Below are 17,960 nucleotides of genomic sequence, written 5' to 3'. Positions count from 1 at the left end.
AGATGTTTCCCATGAGAGTTCATTAAATTAATTTCTTGTGCCTTGTCCTTTTTGAAAAATAAAAACTTGAAAAATAACAATTGCGCAACTTTTTTGATAAACAAGATTTTTCTCATTCCAAAGCCATATGAACTAGTTGGCAACACAGCATTGTCTGATTTTACTCCATCCTGTTCCAGGCACCTTAATCAAACCAGCCATTGGCTCTGTAGTTCAAGCTGTTTTTAAAATTATTATTATTTTTGACATTTGAAAGGAAATAAAACTCTTTTTGTGACAAGTCCAGAAACTTAAGTACGTTTGAGCATTCTGAACTGCCCTGCTGTTAAATCTTACCTAATACACTGCCTTACATTTCCACACCAGACCTCCTGGCTTTTTTGTCTCTCTGTGTGCTAAGGGCACAATGCCCATCAAACACTCTGGACTTGTTTTAGGAAGTAAGCTCCAAAGTAATTCCTGGGTGGTAGATGAGGATGCCCCCAAAGAATGGATCAACATTTAAGTTGTTGTAAGGAGACACACAACAGAGCATCCATCCATCCCTCTCCAAAAACGTTATGCCTCTTGACTGTGCTTGCTATGGTGATGTCTTTTTGCTGTTAAATGGCTGCACAGCCAGGGAAAGCATGACAGGTTTTATCAGCCTTGACAGCTGTCTAGAAGAAACAGCAGGCAACCTAAAGCTTCAACGGCTGTGTGCAGCTATCTCTTCAGGTTCTGCCAGAGCTCGCAAAGCTGAGTCTGATCAGCACTCAAATTGAAGCCCTCCCTGCTGAATTTCTACAGGCTTCTTCGAGGCAGAGTTCTTTTTGTGCAAGATTTAAGGTTATGGTGAGGCTATATTAATTGGGTTTGGGTGATGACATTTAGAGCAGTTAAAAGAGTCAACCCAAATTCATGTATTTGTCCCTAGTATGTCTATGTGCCTGGTACTGGGGTAGTCTCTCCATGCAAAGGGAAATTGAACAGCAATCATGCCTGTAAGCAGCTTAGAGTCTAGGCTGCTGCAACTGTGAATAGGAATAAGCTCCCTTTTACAGAACAGACGCATGTCCAAGTCTTTTCTGCTGTCTCCTACCTTACCAATCTTCCTTGACCCTTCCTTCAACTCTATCCACTAGTTTTTGCCTTTCAAATTTTTTGAAAAGGGGATTACAATGCCTGTTCCCATACCTTCACCACTTTTTGACCTTTCAAACTGCAGAATTACCTTTAGCCTCTGTCCTGCTATGAAAGTGTTTTCCCTATGAGAACTGTTAAATTCCAGCCAAGGGCACCATTTGCCTGCCTATGTTACTTATCTGTTCTAACCCTGAAATATCTGCTTCCATGACTCCTGAGCTAGTTCTCTCTTTAGATTCTGCCAGGCAGCTTTGTGTAATAGAAATGGCAGAAGCTGTGGAGTCAGAGTTTTAAGAGCCCTAAAGGTTATTCTTGGTACTGACACTAATGACCTGTGGTGTGACTTAACTTTGCTAAGCCTAAATTTTCCCAAAGTGTGAAAACATTTTTGATACCGCCCTTGGAGAGTCACTGTGAATGCACTGAGAATGTATTTTAAATGACTGATTGCACAGTGACATGGTCTATAGGTTTGCATGTGTTTTATTTATTATTTATCCTCTGTCTCTCTGTCTCTCTTTCGCTCTCTGTTTCTCTCTCTCTCTCTCTTCACTTTTTATTGTCCTGCTCTGTTGCTTATTCCTATCTTGAAAAATAAGTGTGTCATCCATGACAAGTGTGTGCACTTCAGAACTAGAAACAACTGGGTTTCAATCAAGTACTACTTTTTGAAAATTATTTTAACATCCTTTTTGAAATAATTGAAGACTCCCAAGAAGTTGTGAAAAGAATACAAAGAAGTCCCATCTACTCTTTATCCAGCTTTCTCCGAAGATGATATTTTACAAAACCATAATACAATACTCAAAACCAGGAAATTGACATCAACACAACTACACGCCTCATTCGTATTCCACCAGTTTTTACATGCATTCTAAACACTGCCATTAACTGCTTTGGTACCTATAGACAATATACTTAACCTGTCTGAACCTTGGTCTTCAAAATAGAAATCATTTATCAGCACCCACCTCATACTCTATCTCTGAAGATTATAGGAGGCTCCAAACATAAATTAATGTACACTTAACCTATTGTAGGTTATAGCCTATAGCTATTGACTTACGAGTATTGTTCTGTGGTCAGGAAGAGCATATGAGCTCTCTACTGTCTAACTGGTAAACTCTAAGACCCTCAGTATCTTCATTGGAGAAATGGGGATAATAATAGCACTCGTACGATTATAGCTTTTGCTAGATGGTTAGATAATATTTCAAAAGTATTTAAATGGTGCCTGATATCTAGTAAGTACTGAATGTGTTAGATCTTATTATTGTTATAGTGCCTATCACTTAATAGAAGGGTAATAAATGTCAGCTTATATTTGTATTTTGTTCTCCTTCTTGCCCTATCTTGGTTTATTGAGTTCCTCCCTCAGCTGTCTTTCTTATTGAATACAGAGAATACCTATAAATTCTCACCCACTTTCAAGATTTCACTGATTCTCAGGTCAATAGCTCTATCTTACATCCTGTCTTCTGTTTCCAAACCTGCACTATAAGCTCCAAACTGACATCTCTAAGTGAAACTCATTTTCTTTGTTTCCGAAATACTGTGGCCTTAGTAAGAGTTCAGTGTGAGCTAATCTGCAGACAAGGAAAGGAAGTCTCCCCGCCGACATGGGACAATGATCCGTCTACCCCAAACTGTCCACCTTTCCCTGACGTCCCCCAACACCCACCCTCCCCACCACCTGTAGCTCTCCACCATCACAGTTACGGAGCCAGAAGCCATGTTGATCCAAAGAAAAGGTGAGAGAGAACTAATAAACCCAGAAAGAAAGGTTGGTAGGATGCAAGAGCAGGCAGGAGCTCTGGGCAGCAGAATATGAGAACTCAGTGTGTGCCGTGTGGGTATTGATGATTTTTCGGGTCAACAAGAAATTCTTTAGTCTGTCCTTAAAGGAACATTTATTTGTTTCCTAGGACTGTCATAAGAAACACAAACAGTAGTTTGAACAACGTACATGTACTGTCTCACATTTCTGAAGGCTGAAAGTTTCAGATCAAGATGTCTCCGAAGAGCTATGAGAAAGAATCTGTGTCATGCCTCTCCTCTAGCTTCTGGTGGTTTGCTGGCAGTCTTTGGTGGTCCTTGCCTTGTAGAAACATTACCCCAAGTCGGCCTTTATCTTCACACGATGTTCTCCCTGCGTACTTTCCTATCTGTAGTTTTCCCCTTTTTACAAGCATACCATATTGAATCAATGAAGGCCCACCCTAATGACATTTTAATTTGATTACCTCAATAAAGACTCTATCTCCAAATATAGTCACCTTCTGGAGTGCTGGGGCCTAAGACTTCAACACAAGAATTGGTGCTGGGAGGAGGGGGTGCAATTCAACCCAAAACAGAGAATGAGCCACCAAGTGGGAATGAAAGTGTTTCTTCTACTTGCTTCTCTCGGTTTCCAAATAGAGGAGCTCTTTCTTCTCTTCGTTTCTGTGATGATTAATACTGAGTGTCAACTTGATTAGATTGACAGATGCAAAGTATTGATCCTGGGTGTGTCTGTGAGAGTGTTGCCAAAGGAGATTCACATTTGAGACAGTCAGCCTGGAAAGGCAGATCCACCCTTAATCTGGGTAGGCACCATCTAATCAGCTGCCAGTGCAGCCAGAATATAAAGCAGGCAGAAAAACATGAAAAGCCTATGCTGGCTTAGCCTCCCAGCCTACATCTTTCTCCCATGCTGGTTGCTTCCTGCCCTAGAACATTAAACTCCAAGTGCTTCAGCTTTGAGACTCGGACTGGCTTCCTTGCTCCTCAGCTTGCAGATGGCCTGTTGTGGCACCTTGTGACTGTGTGAGTTAATACTACTTAATAAACTGCTATCTATGTATCTATCTATCTATCTATCTATGTATAATATATAGTATATATAACTGCTATATATAAAACTGCTATTATATGTGTGTGTATACACATATAATACACACACATATATACACATATATATCTCTCTATATATATATATTTTATTAGCTCTGTCACTCTAGAGAGCCCTGACTAAAACAGTTTCCAAACACAGTACTTCCTTAGTACTCTTAAGAGTAAAATATTGTTTCCCAGAGGCAGTGTGAATAAGTGTTCATGTTACAAATACTAGACTTTCTTTCTGGGAGAATCTGAACCTCTTTATAAGTATTTTTGTGTGAGAAAAAGAAAAACAGTAAACTTTTTGTTAATTAAGGTATAGATGGAAATAATTGAAATAGAGATAGAGAAGGAGAATTGAAGGGGTGTGTCCGGATTCAGATGTCTAGGCCCCAGAGTGAGCCTACTGTCAACTTGTAACCACAAATGTCCCAGGGAAGGGAATAAAAAAAGGGGCTGCATTTGTGGGACACTCTGTGTGTCACCAGGAAGTGTGATAAACAAAATCATCTTGAGCAAGTACTAGGCGTGACTCCCCTGAGAAGATTGCACATTTAAGTGGAAGAAACCATTATCCTGCCTACGTCTTGTGTCCATACCTACATATATACATACTTGACCCTACTCTTGATACTGCTTCTGAATTTCTCCAGCATAATCCTGTCCCAAAGAAGCCTCCAGATGCCTTGAGAATCAAGCTAGACATTTCCTCACTTGCAACTTGGAGTTTTTCTCAAATACCCAAAGAGAAGACACTCATGTGATAACAGCATTAAATAGTCTGCCTGTGACAAGCAATTTGGATTTTATCGGAGTTAATGCAAGGGACATGAAAGTTAAGTGGAACACTGAGGAGGGGAGGGGCTTAAGGGATGTAGGTAACTGTCTTAGTCTGTTTGGGCTGCAATAAAAAAAAAAATACAATAGACTGGGCAGCTTAAACAACAAACATCTACTTCTCAGTTCTGGGAGTGGGGAAATCCAAGATCAAGCTGTCAGCAGATTGATGTCTTGTGAGGACTTTCATCATAGTTGGGAAATGGTCATCTCTTTCTTTACCTCCTCCCGTGGCAGAGAGCAGAGAGAGAAAGAGAGAAGCAAACTCTTTCCTGTCTCTTATGAAGACACCCATCTCATCAACAGGGCTCCACCCTCATGGGACCATTGTTTCCCAAAGGACACGTTTCCAAATACCAGCATATTGGGGATTAGATTTCAACATATGAAATTTGGGGAGATGCAAACATTCAGTTAATAACAGTGACAAAATAAGATCCTTTCTATTTTTTTTTTCTTTTCTTTCTTTCTTTTTTTTTTTTTTTTTCTGAGATGAAGTCTTGCTCTGTCACCCAGGCTGGAGTGCAGTGGTGTGATCTCAGCTCACTGCAGCTTCCGCCTCCAGGGTTCAAGCAATTCTTCTGCCTCAGCCTCCTGAATAGCTGGGACTATAGGCACGTGCCACAATGCCTGGCTAATTTTTGTGTTTTTAGTAGAGACAGGGTTTCACCATGTTGGTCAGACTGGTCTCGAACTCCTGACCTCATGATCTGCCCGCCTCAGCCTCCCAAAGTGCTGGGATTACAGGCATGAGCCACTGCACCCGGCCGATCTTTCCTATTTTTAAGAGATGAAAATTTGTTTTCTTATTACCATCTGGACCTGAGCTAAATGCAAATTCAGAGACGAATAGCATGATGCAGGGAAGACTTGGTACACTCGTGCTTACTAAGAGAGTCTTCTAATGAAGGAGGTGTTACTCTCTCCAAATGGAATCGTAAGTACTCTTAACCCATAGACCAGTTTCTGAACTATACTTACACAGCAAATTAATTCTGTGGGATGCTAATAAGTATTGCATGAAAACAGTATTTGATGGTCAGGAAACTGAGTTGATGGGTTAAACAGATCTCTCTAATGCAAGATATCTCATAACATTTAGATACCGTGGGATTAAATTTATATACCACAATTCAAATGTGCAAAAATAGAACTTTGAGGGCTCGTTATAGCTTAATCTTCCATTCTTCTTGTAGCAGGTCTTAGTTAGGGGTTAAAGTAAGGTACAGAAAATGAAATTAAATGATACAGAATCCTGTCTGAGAAGCATGTCTTGTCCTTGGCCTGATCTTACATATTCTACTGACCAGAAGCCACTCAAAAAAAGGAAGTAATTGCAAGCTAGAAAATGTGGCCAGGCGCGGTGGCTCAAGCCTGTAATCCCAGCACTTTGGGAGGCCGAGACGGGTGGATCACGAGGTCAGGAGATCGAGACCATCCTGGCTAACATGGTGAAACCCCGTCTCTACTAAAAAAAATACAAAAAAAAAAAAAAAAGAAAATATAATATGCCTGAGTTCCCAGGTGAAAGAGGAAATGGATTTGGTGAATATCAACCCAATCGCTGGCATAGTCTGCCCTCTTAGGCACCAAATATATTTACCCTTCTCCCATGCATAGAATGCACACCTTTGCCCCAAGTGAGATAAATCAAATTCTTATCCAGTCACTACTTTCTACTCAAAGTCCAGAACTGCTAAGTAAGCACACATCTTCATCAAGCTCAGATATGACTCCTCATGACACAGTACACAGACCTTCCCACTCTATAATGGCAAATGGTAGAAAAAAGATGGGATAACTATGATTGATACATTCATCTGAAAAACAGAATTATGGAAGGCACATAGTGGCCATTAGTCCACAGCAAGACAAACCTGTGCCAGGCAGGCATCATGAGGTGCCTGTGCCCTAATGGTGGAGGAAGGTCCTGATTAGATCGTGATCCTGCTCTCTGGAAATAACTCTCTTGTCTTTTTTTCTTTGTGGCCCATGATCTCACTCTCCAGAAAGCTCTTTTTCCTCCATTTTTGTCTATGTCCATACCTGAGGTGGTTGTTTATAAGTGTTTCTCCTTTTGGTGATCTGTAGCTTTCACAGTTGACTTCTTGATACTGTATGTCTGGGAATGTAAAAGTTATGTTAATGATGAATCAGTCAATAGTTTCTCTAATTCTTTAACTCAGGTTCATGGAGCTTTTGGAAATACCTTTAAAAAACAGACTTTCTATCTATTTGTTTCTACTTGGTACTTTATGCCAGTGAGTAAACCTAAATTTTTCATGTACATTTTTCTGAGAGCTCGCTCCTTCCTTCCTTCCTTCCTTCCTTCCTTCCTTCTTACCTTCCTTCCTTTCCTCCCTCCCTCCCTCCCTTCCACCTTTCCTTTGTTCCCTCCACTTCTTTCTTCCCTTTTTTCTTCTCTCCTTTTTTCATTCCTTCTTTCCCTCCTTCTTTCCTTTATTTCTTTCTTTTATCTTCATGAACATCTTCTGAGGTGTAATATAGATCGCTGGAGACTACCTGAAATAACAGATAACAGGCCTATGCATTTAATTTGAGTTTTTCTAGGGAAAAAAATCTGAGAAGTTATCGAAGTCATTTGTCAATATCTTTATATCCTACTGTTTGGGATCTAGAAGTGATTTATTTTTCCAATGTTGAGGCCCTAAACTTCTAGACTCACTCTGTATTCTTTACCTCTGCCTACCAGCTGGTCAGTTCTTTTTTAGATTTGCATTTCTAATAATGCCTTGCTATAAGTAAAAATAAAATAAAAACAATATGACACAGGCACCTTCCAACCCCACGTCTAAGAACATAGACTCATAGATAAATAATTTTTCCTACAGATGTTAATTTCTTGTATTTTGACACCACATGCCATGGGTGTTCATCTTTTCAGGCTCCAGAACCAAGGTCCTTGCTTTCTATTACCTAACCACTAAGTCAGGGACACAATTTCAGGTTTTTAGTTTAGCAATATTCCACTACTTCTAGGTACTAATTTCTCCATGAAGTACCCTAGGTACTATAATAGATACACCCCAAAATCTAAGCGGATTAATCAGTGGAAGTCAATGCATCTCCTAAATTCCAAAACAGGTGACTATGAACAATATGTGTTTCTCCTTCAGATAATGATTCCAGGATTCTATTAGTTTCCACACACACATTCCACGGAAAAAACACAGACAATTAGGCATGGCATGCTTTTGTGAACTAGGCCTAGAATTTGAGTATTTATTTATGCTTTCATGAACTACACCTAGAAGTTGTCCTAGAAGTTGAGTATTTATTCATACTTTTATGAACTAGGCCTAGAAATTGGCTTAGAAGTTGAGTGTTTATTCATGCTTTTATGAACTAGGCCTAGAAGTTGGCCTAGAAATTGAGTATTTACTCATGCTTTTATGAACTAGGTCTAGAAGTTGAGTATTATTCAGCTCAGGATTATTCCGCTTGGTATTTGTCAGCTATAACAACATATAACACCCTGGATGTCTTAAATAACAGAAATTTATTTTCTCACAGTTTGGATGTCTGGAAGTCTGAAATCAGAATGACAGTGTGTTGAGGTCTGATAAATAAAGAAAGAAAGATCTTTCTTTTCTAATAAGGCCACAGTTCTATCAGATTAGGACCCATCCTTATGATCTCATTTAATCTTAATTACCTTATAAAGAGCCTGTCCTTAGATAGAGTCACTTTGGGAGTTAGAGCTTCAACACATCAATTTGGGAGAGACATAATTCAGTATATGGCAAGTGGCAAACATCAAGATTTTTTTATGTTCAAAAAAACAGTGTCTCCATTATTAAGTCATGGATTTTATAACTTCCTTCAACGAGCTCCTGTAAAATGTATGTTACCATAGGTACGGTCAAATAAGAATGTATTCCATGAGCACTAAAAAAATATAGTGTACAAGAGTAATTGACATGTAATGTTTAATTGATATATTTTTCAATGTACTTTTTTAAATTTTAGTTTCCCCAAAAGCAGATACTGAGGCAAGAATTTTGCAACAAAGATTTGGTGAAGAATTTAGATTGGCATATAAAGTACCTCCTGAAATAATAATTAAACAAAAGCTATATAAGGTAAGCAAACAGAGTTTAATTTACTTACAGCATCAAGAGAAAACACTACATAGACAGCTTTGAAGTGGGATATCATTAGGGAAATGAGTGTACAATATTTATGACTTTATGGTTTGGACTCAAAGGATTTTTGTATGTGACATCAGAAGGAGATACGATTTTATGTTGATCAATGAACAACAGTCTAATGCAGTCTAGCAAGGATCTGAGCAAAGAAGAATGTGTACTCAAGTCACAAGACCTTTTGTGGTAATTGCATAACTCATAAGAGTGATTTTTAAATTCCCAGAATTGCATAACCAATGGGAGTGGTTGTTTTGGTTCTCCCACAGAAAGAAGGAAAACCGCATAAATAGACAGAAAGGAGACGAGGCTTTGTGCTCAGAAAGGTGACTGCTGCTGTGGCTTCACTGTGGCTCTTAGGGAATGTCAGATGTGACCTCCTTCAGTAATGTGTATTCAGTAGGGTCGCACAGCTTGACAACCTATTGAGAGCATTGTATTCAACGTGGCACGTAACATGACTAGCGTTGTAATAACTCAGGTTTTATTACTGAAAGGAGGTGTTTACGCAGGATGCTCATATAGAACCTCTTTGGTCTGGTGTAGGCCATCTTTCTGCCTCTGACATTCAGGGGCTACGTGGAGGGAATCAGACTCAAGAGGATCCTCCCCTTAGAAAGCTCCACCAGGCGTTCCGTCCGTGGCCACAGGGTGGGAGCTAAATCCCTTGAAATCTGGCACCAGTTAAGCATAGAATCAATATCTTGCCCTTAGGAAATGCTGAGATTTCTCCATGTCTGCCTAAGTATTAGATACTCTACTCCATGCTAACTCTACTTAGTTTTGAGAGAAATAGTTTTGTCAATGTATTATTTTAAAATTATTATTTTTTAAATGTAGGAAGAAAAAAACTAAAGCTGACCGTCGGGCATAGATTAGTGGCCTGTGTTGATCTGAGACTCGAAGAAGTTTGGAAAGTACTAATAGAGAACCTTAAAACCAGTTTTTGAGCAGAATTTCTAGAAGCTGGTTTAGAACTGCACAATTATGAATACAATTGATGGAAAACATAAAAGGATACTACAGATGATGAAATGTTACCAGTAATCCTGAGATCCTTTGGGATATCCTAAGAAATTTGAATATTACACTCCATTGACATGAAAAGCGAAAGCTAATTTCACTGAAATTTTTTTTCTGCCTTGCATTTACTGGGTGTCCGAGGATGTGTGTTTTTAGCAATGTCATTTTTATGATGTTTTAACATTTAAGCAGACATCATCTGTACAAGGTACTGGGTTTCAAGTTACATCGTGTTGGTATAAGTTCAGTTTTCTGAATGTAAACCTATTTTCATTGTCATTTCTAAAAATTCATAGGTTTCTGGATATTGTAAGGATATTGAATACATGTATAATTGTGTAAATTTCATAGTGTTTTACTTTGAGGGGAGAGTTTTCTTACAGTTTACAAAAGATATTTTACTATTTCAACCTTAAGGCTATTTTGGGGCGTATAAATAAATGTGACCCCTAGTAGTTTCAATTCTTGATATTCAGAAGGGTCACAATCCTTAAGTTAAATGTAATACAATATTATGCAACAGAAAGAACATGTTTTTCTCCTTTAACTTCTAACAATGTCTACATCTAATGTTTAAAAAGCACTTAAAAACAATTTGATAATGCAAAAATGTGAGAAAATTTTGGATAAAAAATTAACAATTCACTTGCAAAATAAACACACTCTTATGGTAAAAAAAAAAAAAAAAAAAAAGTAGTTTAATGCATAGATTATCATATGCACCAGAGGCAAAGAAACTAGTATCTGCTCCTATCTCTCATTGGTGAAGGACAGCTTCTAGCATATTAGCTGCCTGGAAATTGACTATCCCTTGCACTGGCCTTGCAGGCTGCGAAGACTAGAAAACATTCTCAGGTATAGAGATACGGAAGCCACAGATATGTATGGTAACTCTCCCCATTTTATGTCCAAATTAGACTGGGCACCCATAGCATTTGCTGTAGTATTAAAAGATGATTCTAAAAGAGTAAAAACAACTTAGTTTTTAATTATATACTTACATTTTATATTTACTCTTAAAGTACCTAATTTGTAAAAATAAATTGTACCAACTCAGGGTGAGAAATTATTTTGTAGTAATCACAAAAGTTATGGAATCCCAGTGCTACCTAAACTTATGCCCTGGTCACCATTAAAGAGGTTGCCACACACGCAACAGAACAAAACCATCCTTTAATAATATTAATGAAGGGATAATAACATCTAAGTTTTACCTAATGATACTTTTTATTGTATGCTTTCTAAAGCATTACGTATGGCAAAATACACTTACAGGCAAAAGACACTTCCAGGCTGTATATTCTAATGCTTCATTTATGGAGAGGACTAAGTTTGAACAGATCCTAAACATTAGTTTTCCACGCTTGTCAAGTGTATGTCTAGAGGTTAGTCCATGGTAGAAACACTTACTTGCCGTTCCACACGTGAGTGAATTTTATTTTGCTGCATTGAAAAGAAATCTGGAAAATTATTTTTTAGAAACAAGAAGGAAAATGAGAAAAATATTTATTTGAAATGCTTACTATTTTTTATATTTTTCTCATTTTCCTTCTTGTTTCTAAAAAATAATTTTCCAGTGTTAATAGTTGAAAAACATAGAAGTGCACTGTTATAATTATTGGTATTGTTGTTGATTGAATACAGTTTTGCTCTGGATTAATTACATGGAAATTTCACACAGTTACTCTGTGAGATAATGTCAGTGGAATACCATGGACAGAAAACCTTGAGTAATCACATTGCACAGACATTCCATTATAGACGTACTACAGAAATATTTCCCAGGTTGCTCTGGACAGCTGAGATCTACAATTTGAAAATCAGGCTCAGATTATGGTTAAGGGGGAAAAACAAATACTGAATCAAACAAAGTCTTGAAAGTTAGGGGAAGAAAGGCTGATTCTCAGATGACTAACACCCACTTCAGCAATGAGGATTTTGACATAAAGACACAGTTAAAGAAAAAATGTACATTTTGCAAGCATTTTATAAATAAAATATACGAAATAAAACATCATATGTCAGAAAAAGTGGACCAATGTTTTGTCAATGCAAAGATTAAAAGTAAAGAATAAGTTTTAATAAGAAATGGAATCACAAATAATAAATAGGCAAATCTGAAAAATTCTTAATTTCATATGATTCTGAAGATTGGTCTAAAGCATGTGTGTAATCATAATAACCTTCTTTGAGGGAATCCTCCATTGCAGAGCTCCCATTACCGTAAAAAAATCTTGACTATATCATTAAGATATGAAATATCCCATGAAAGAGTCAACCAGAGGGAGAATTAGCACAAGAACATAAAAAGATCCCCCTCAAATAGTTCCTTCTTCATACCTAGGTATAAAAGTGGAGTAGAAGTTTTAAAAGAAATAATAAAAACACATAATTAAATCTTCCATATAACATGTTGCATGGTACACTCTTGAGATTCTCTGAAAAAGTATATGTTTTTCAGAATTATAATTATAAATGGGAATTTGAAGCAGTCATGCCAAATAGAGAAAAAATAGATAAGAAAACTAAATTGTATGCAATGAACTATGTTACTAATTATATTATTTATCTGTAATTATAATTTTTTCCACTAGTAGAAATGTCACTGAAGCAATGTCATACGTGTTTTTTCCTTAGTTCTCTACATGCTATGTAGGAATATTGAGCAGTTTGTAGACCCACATTTCAACCAATTTCAAGATTTTAAATTTCTCAATAGCTGGTATATATTTGCCTTAAGCCCTATCACAATTTTCATTATTTTTAAATTTTTTGTTTTGGAATTTTAAAACCATATATAAAGGTATAGTTTGCCAGACTATAATTTCCCCTCATATGTTTAGCTCTAACAGATAGCAATATTTTTCCAGTCTTGTTTTATCTGACTCATTCTTCACTTTTAAAATTATCTGGGTATTTTGTTAAATATTTCACAAAACAGAAAAACTACATGGTGATAGTTAATTTTATGTCTCAATTTGACTCGGCCATGGGATGCTGGTATCTGGCTAAAACATTGTTTATGGGTGTGTGTATGATGGTGATTCAGAAAGAGATTGGCATTTGAGTTGGTAGACTAAGGCACATTGCTCTTCCCAATGTGAGCTGTCATCATTCTATTTGTTGAGGGTCTGAATGGAAAAAAAGTTGGAGAGAGGTTGAATTTTCTCTCTGTCTGCTTGAGCTGAGGCATTGATCTCTTGCTTCTATGTTCCTGGTGCACAGGGCTTCTAACAAGAACCGTTATCTACATCATGACTTTTTGGCTCTCAGACCTTGTAACTACACCACCAGTTTTCCTGGGTCTTCAGCTTGCAGATGGCAGATGGTGGGATTTCTTGGTTTCCATAATCACATGAGCCAATAACTTACAATAAGTCATATATATAGACATATTTATGTGTGTGCATATATATGTGCATATATACATATGTGTGTGTGTATATGTGTGTGTGTGTGTATATATATCTTATTGGTTGTGTTGGAAAATCCTAACTAATACACACACGAGATACATTTTTTGCTTTATGAGTAATTTAAATGGAAGAAACCTTCTTCCTACCATTACATGTCAGGAGACAGAACCTCGGCAGCCATCCTACATGACTTCCTCATGCCACCTTGCAAAAAAAAAAAAAAAAAAAAAATGCTTTCCTCCTAAGATAAGTCACTTTTCTGATTTTTATAGCAATCACTTTGCTGCTTCTTTTCACAGTTTTGTCACCAAGTATGAATCTTTATGTTTTGGTTTTGCCTATTCTTTAAATATATACTTTAAATCTCTTTTACTACATATGATATTCTTTTACCTTGCAATATATTTGCTGAAAAAAATCACATTGTTTATCCTACAGAGTTTGCATGATTTGGATTTTGCTTATTTTATTCCTAAGGTGAACTATAGCACAGTCCCAGAAAAGACCTAGAAATAATGATCAAGCCAGTAGCAAGAGATAACCTTACTAGCAAACAAGTGATTATCTTGGAAAATCATTTTAAACTAAAACAAGCCAGGATTTTATAGAATAATGAGTAATGTTAGATCAGGGTCATGAAATATGCAAGATGATCTTGGGTTATCTTTGATTACAAGATTACAAGGAAGCTATCAGATACTATTAGAGTCATGTCAAAATGACTTTGGAGTCATCTTAAAGGAGCTCCCACTGGTCAAAGATGGAATTAAATGAGTATCAGTAGAGATAATAATTTTAATATATTTGAACTCATCAATTCTGTTTAAATTCCATTTATTCACAATAATACCCACCCCTGCCTGACAAAATCTAGTGGATCCCTTTGGATGATGCTATGGAATCCACTCTTTATGATGGAAGTGATAAATGAATGAAAAGAAGCTAGCATTTTTCATATCTTTTCTATACAAAGTACACAATTCATGACCAATTCGTGAATGTGAAGAAGCTTCTATCAGGTATAAATAGAAACTTCCTCACGTGTCCTAATTAGTTCTAAATTTACTAATTGCTCACAAATGGGAAGAAGAAATAATACCATTTGCAATCCCTTGTTTTGAATATCAGTGGTTCTAACATTCCACAGGAGAGATAACCAGACATTACGTGCCACCTGATGAGAGACGCAATGCCATCTACGAAACAGTCTTGCCAAAAAAATCAAACCTCAATATGATCACGTCTTGAGACTCATCAACCAATTTACAGGAAATCCCAAGGGCAGAGGAATATTCCTAATGCAAGATGTCTCCTTTTTTGCTAAGAACCATCATTTTCTTTGATTTCTTACTCATCATTTATTTAATAAGCACTAACAATGGCTTTCTTTTAAAAGACATTTTCAGAAAAATAAGGCTTTGTTTTCTTATTTTATACAAGGTATTACGTAAAGTAAAATAGGGAATAGCAATACCTCCTTGAGGTGTGGTTGCAATGTAGTCGGCCAGGCTCACTCATTAGCTACATTACTCACCAGCCTTTCAAAATACTTGGTTTAAATTTGTGCCATAGTTCAGTTATAAATTATTACAGGTCGTGGACCTCTGAAATCATACTTTATTAACAGAAACTACAAATAATTCAACAAATTTAATTGGTCCTAGTTAATATGTGCTATAGTTATGAGGCTAAAGAGGCATAGCATCATGTGTGAGTGTTAATGGGTCTTGTCCTCCATCCTGTAAGCAAAATCTGAGTGAATTCATCACTTGGAATAGGTCATTGTTAATTAATCTCATGGATATGGAAAAAAAAAATGTATTTTTTGAAATATCCTATGTGGAGATACGTATTGTTGCAGTGAATCAAAATTTAGAATTAACCAGGTTTTCCCTTAGCACTTTCTTATTGCCTGCTCTATTTATACTCATGTGAACTTCATCCCTGGAATTTCTTTTAAGAAGACCAAAAAAAAAACCATAATATTCTTAGGTCTACATTCCAAAATACTCAAAGCAGAGATATTATTCATAAGGAAAAACTTGTGATTTTCAAGACACAGTATTTGACATTCAAAATTCTAAATTTTAAAGGGATGAAGGCATAAAAGTTTAAACCATAAGTAACAGATTGGAAATATTAAAATAATCATCATTTTTCCTCCTTGTCTCTTCCCATCCTCAATTTAACAAACTGATGAATGAAATTTCATTCTGAACAAAGTCAACACTTGCATACTATTCTATCCAAAGAAATTGAGTATATATCTTAATATACAAACACTGAGTTATTCCTGTAAATGTCAAAGACAACTCTACTTTACTTTCTGGAATAACCATGATCCTACAGTTCTACATACAAAACAACTCTTTTAATTTTAAAAAATGAATTTGGTAAACAGCCATTTAAACACATTAAAGCAAGTATTTTTAATATTACAATAATAAATGCAAAATATAGTTCATAATTTTAAAATTTAAATATTATTTAGCTTAAATGTAAGTGCTAAAGGACTAAAGGCATTTTTTTTAAATGGGCTAGAATAACTGTTGTTAGTGATGATCAAAGGCAATTTTTTTGCTTTCAAGAAACACAAAACTGACAGAGGCAAACACACACATTCACACACATACATATATACACATTCAGCCATATTTCTTTCTCTCTCTCTCATACGCACACACACACACATTGTGGTATTTCGAAGAAAATGTGAATACCTTGGTTTCAGAAAAGAGGAAATCAGGGAAACTCTGAGTACATTGTCAGCAAAAATTTGTGAACATTCTCTTTAGGATCTTGCCCCACCTTGCAATTCGTTCTGTCTCTGTGTGCAAATTCTTATAAGCCAGAGACGATCTGATCGACAACTGACCAACCCATTGATTCTTCTCTCTTAGTCAAGGTTTATGTCTGCTCCAACCAGCTTTGACTAAAGGAGCAGAATCTCATATTAACAGTGTGTCAATTGCTCAATCCCATAATATATTTTACCACCACACTCTGAATTCCTTTTGGTGATGCAGATAGTTTTCAGAGAAAAAGCGTTATGATTTGATAAAACCAGTTCTGAAAGTTCTCGTTAGTAAAATCTTGTATGTCTATTTTGTCATTATATTTTTATTTTACCTTATTAATACATTTAAATGTCAGTGATTACATCAAACTATAGTTAATTTTTCACCTATATTTTTATTCTTCTACATAATGAGGAACTTCATTAGAATTAGCTTATTTTTGTATTTTCACAACTTAGAGACTGCCACATAATTGTTAGTCATGGTAAATTTATCCTTAATGGGTGAATTATTTTTATAAAATGAAGAAAAATAGATACTGAAAAAATTAATTTTCAAGGTCTACCGTGACATTCCACATACTCTTATTACAATTTAACCAACCTCCTCTGGGATATTTCAGCTAGTGTTTGTAACTGCTCCAACCAATGAAAAAAGGAATAAATGAAACTATGTAACTTCATCCAATTCTAAGTAATTTACAAAGTAGAACTTCAAGATTCTCTCTCCTTCTTGTGATGCCTTCCTTACACACCAGTTACTGTGTTGTAAGAAAGCCCAGGGCACACAGACAGGGTATGTGTGGATAATCCAGATAGCGCCAACTTAAGTCTCAGCTAACAGCCAAACATGTGAATTAAGTAAGCTTTCATAGAAGCCCAGCCCTTGGCCTTTCAATCCTCTAGCTGAAACCACAGACAATATTGAATATAGAAAAGCATCCCTACAGTGTTCTGGCTGAGTTCCTGACATATGAGAGATAATAAATTATTATCATTGTTTTAAGTCACTAAGGTTAGGATAAGTGTTAAACAGTAACAAATGAATGCATCTATATTTAAGGGAAGACATAGATATTAATATTAGGTGAATCTATGAATCTCCACAATTTAGCACAGTGCCTTGTAGAAAAAGAGCTAGAAATATATGGAGTTAAATAATGAACAATAAAACAAATAAATTTGCATAAGTCCATTACAGATCAAGAATTGTCTTGCATGTGAGGCAATATACCTAATTATTACATAGCTCTATTCATCTTTAAGTCCTTGTTTTTGTTGTAATTATTATTTAATTCAATAACTTTGCATTTCTTATATCCATTCACTTTTTTTTCTCCCCACTGATGCTATATATAAAAAACATTCTAATTTATTTTATATTACAGCATTTGAATTAGTAAAGACTGTCATTCGTATCGCTTCCAACACCCCTCATTTTCTATGGCAAACATACCTATTTTTTCAATTTTCTTTATATTATATAGGCTTTTATCTTTCATCTATTCCTGTCATATCTTGTCAGATGATAGTGCTTGAATTTTTAAAATATACAATTAAGTTTGGATATCAAATCGAACTGAATATTTACAAGATACATTGACTAACAGAAAGAATATTGGGATTATTAGGCACGTTGTCATATGAGCTGCATTATATCAGTTTACTTTAGTTCTATGTTAACCATTAGTATGCATGATGTCAAAGGTTCAAGTTGAG

At 36.1% G+C, this 17,960-nt stretch overlaps 1 long non-coding RNA gene across 1 annotated transcript; it reads left to right on the top strand.

Moving 5' to 3' along the window:
* The first annotated feature begins 3,787 nt into the window (after nt 1-3,787).
* On the top strand, nt 3,788-4,800 carry LOC117071359. Its single transcript, XR_004432258.1, has 2 exons — nt 3,788-3,930; nt 4,656-4,800. It is a non-coding gene; the product is annotated as an uncharacterized LOC117071359 (long non-coding RNA).
* The last annotated feature ends 13,160 nt before the right edge of the window (nt 4,801-17,960 follow it).

The sequence above is a fragment of the Trachypithecus francoisi genome, unplaced genomic scaffold, assembly GCF_009764315.1.
Source record: "Trachypithecus francoisi isolate TF-2019V2 unplaced genomic scaffold, Tfra_2.0 Lachesis_group3, whole genome shotgun sequence".
NCBI lineage: Eukaryota > Metazoa > Chordata > Mammalia > Primates > Cercopithecidae > Trachypithecus > Trachypithecus francoisi.
Note: the sequence above shows the minus strand (reverse complement) of the source record. Positions and strands in the feature narration are given on the sequence as shown.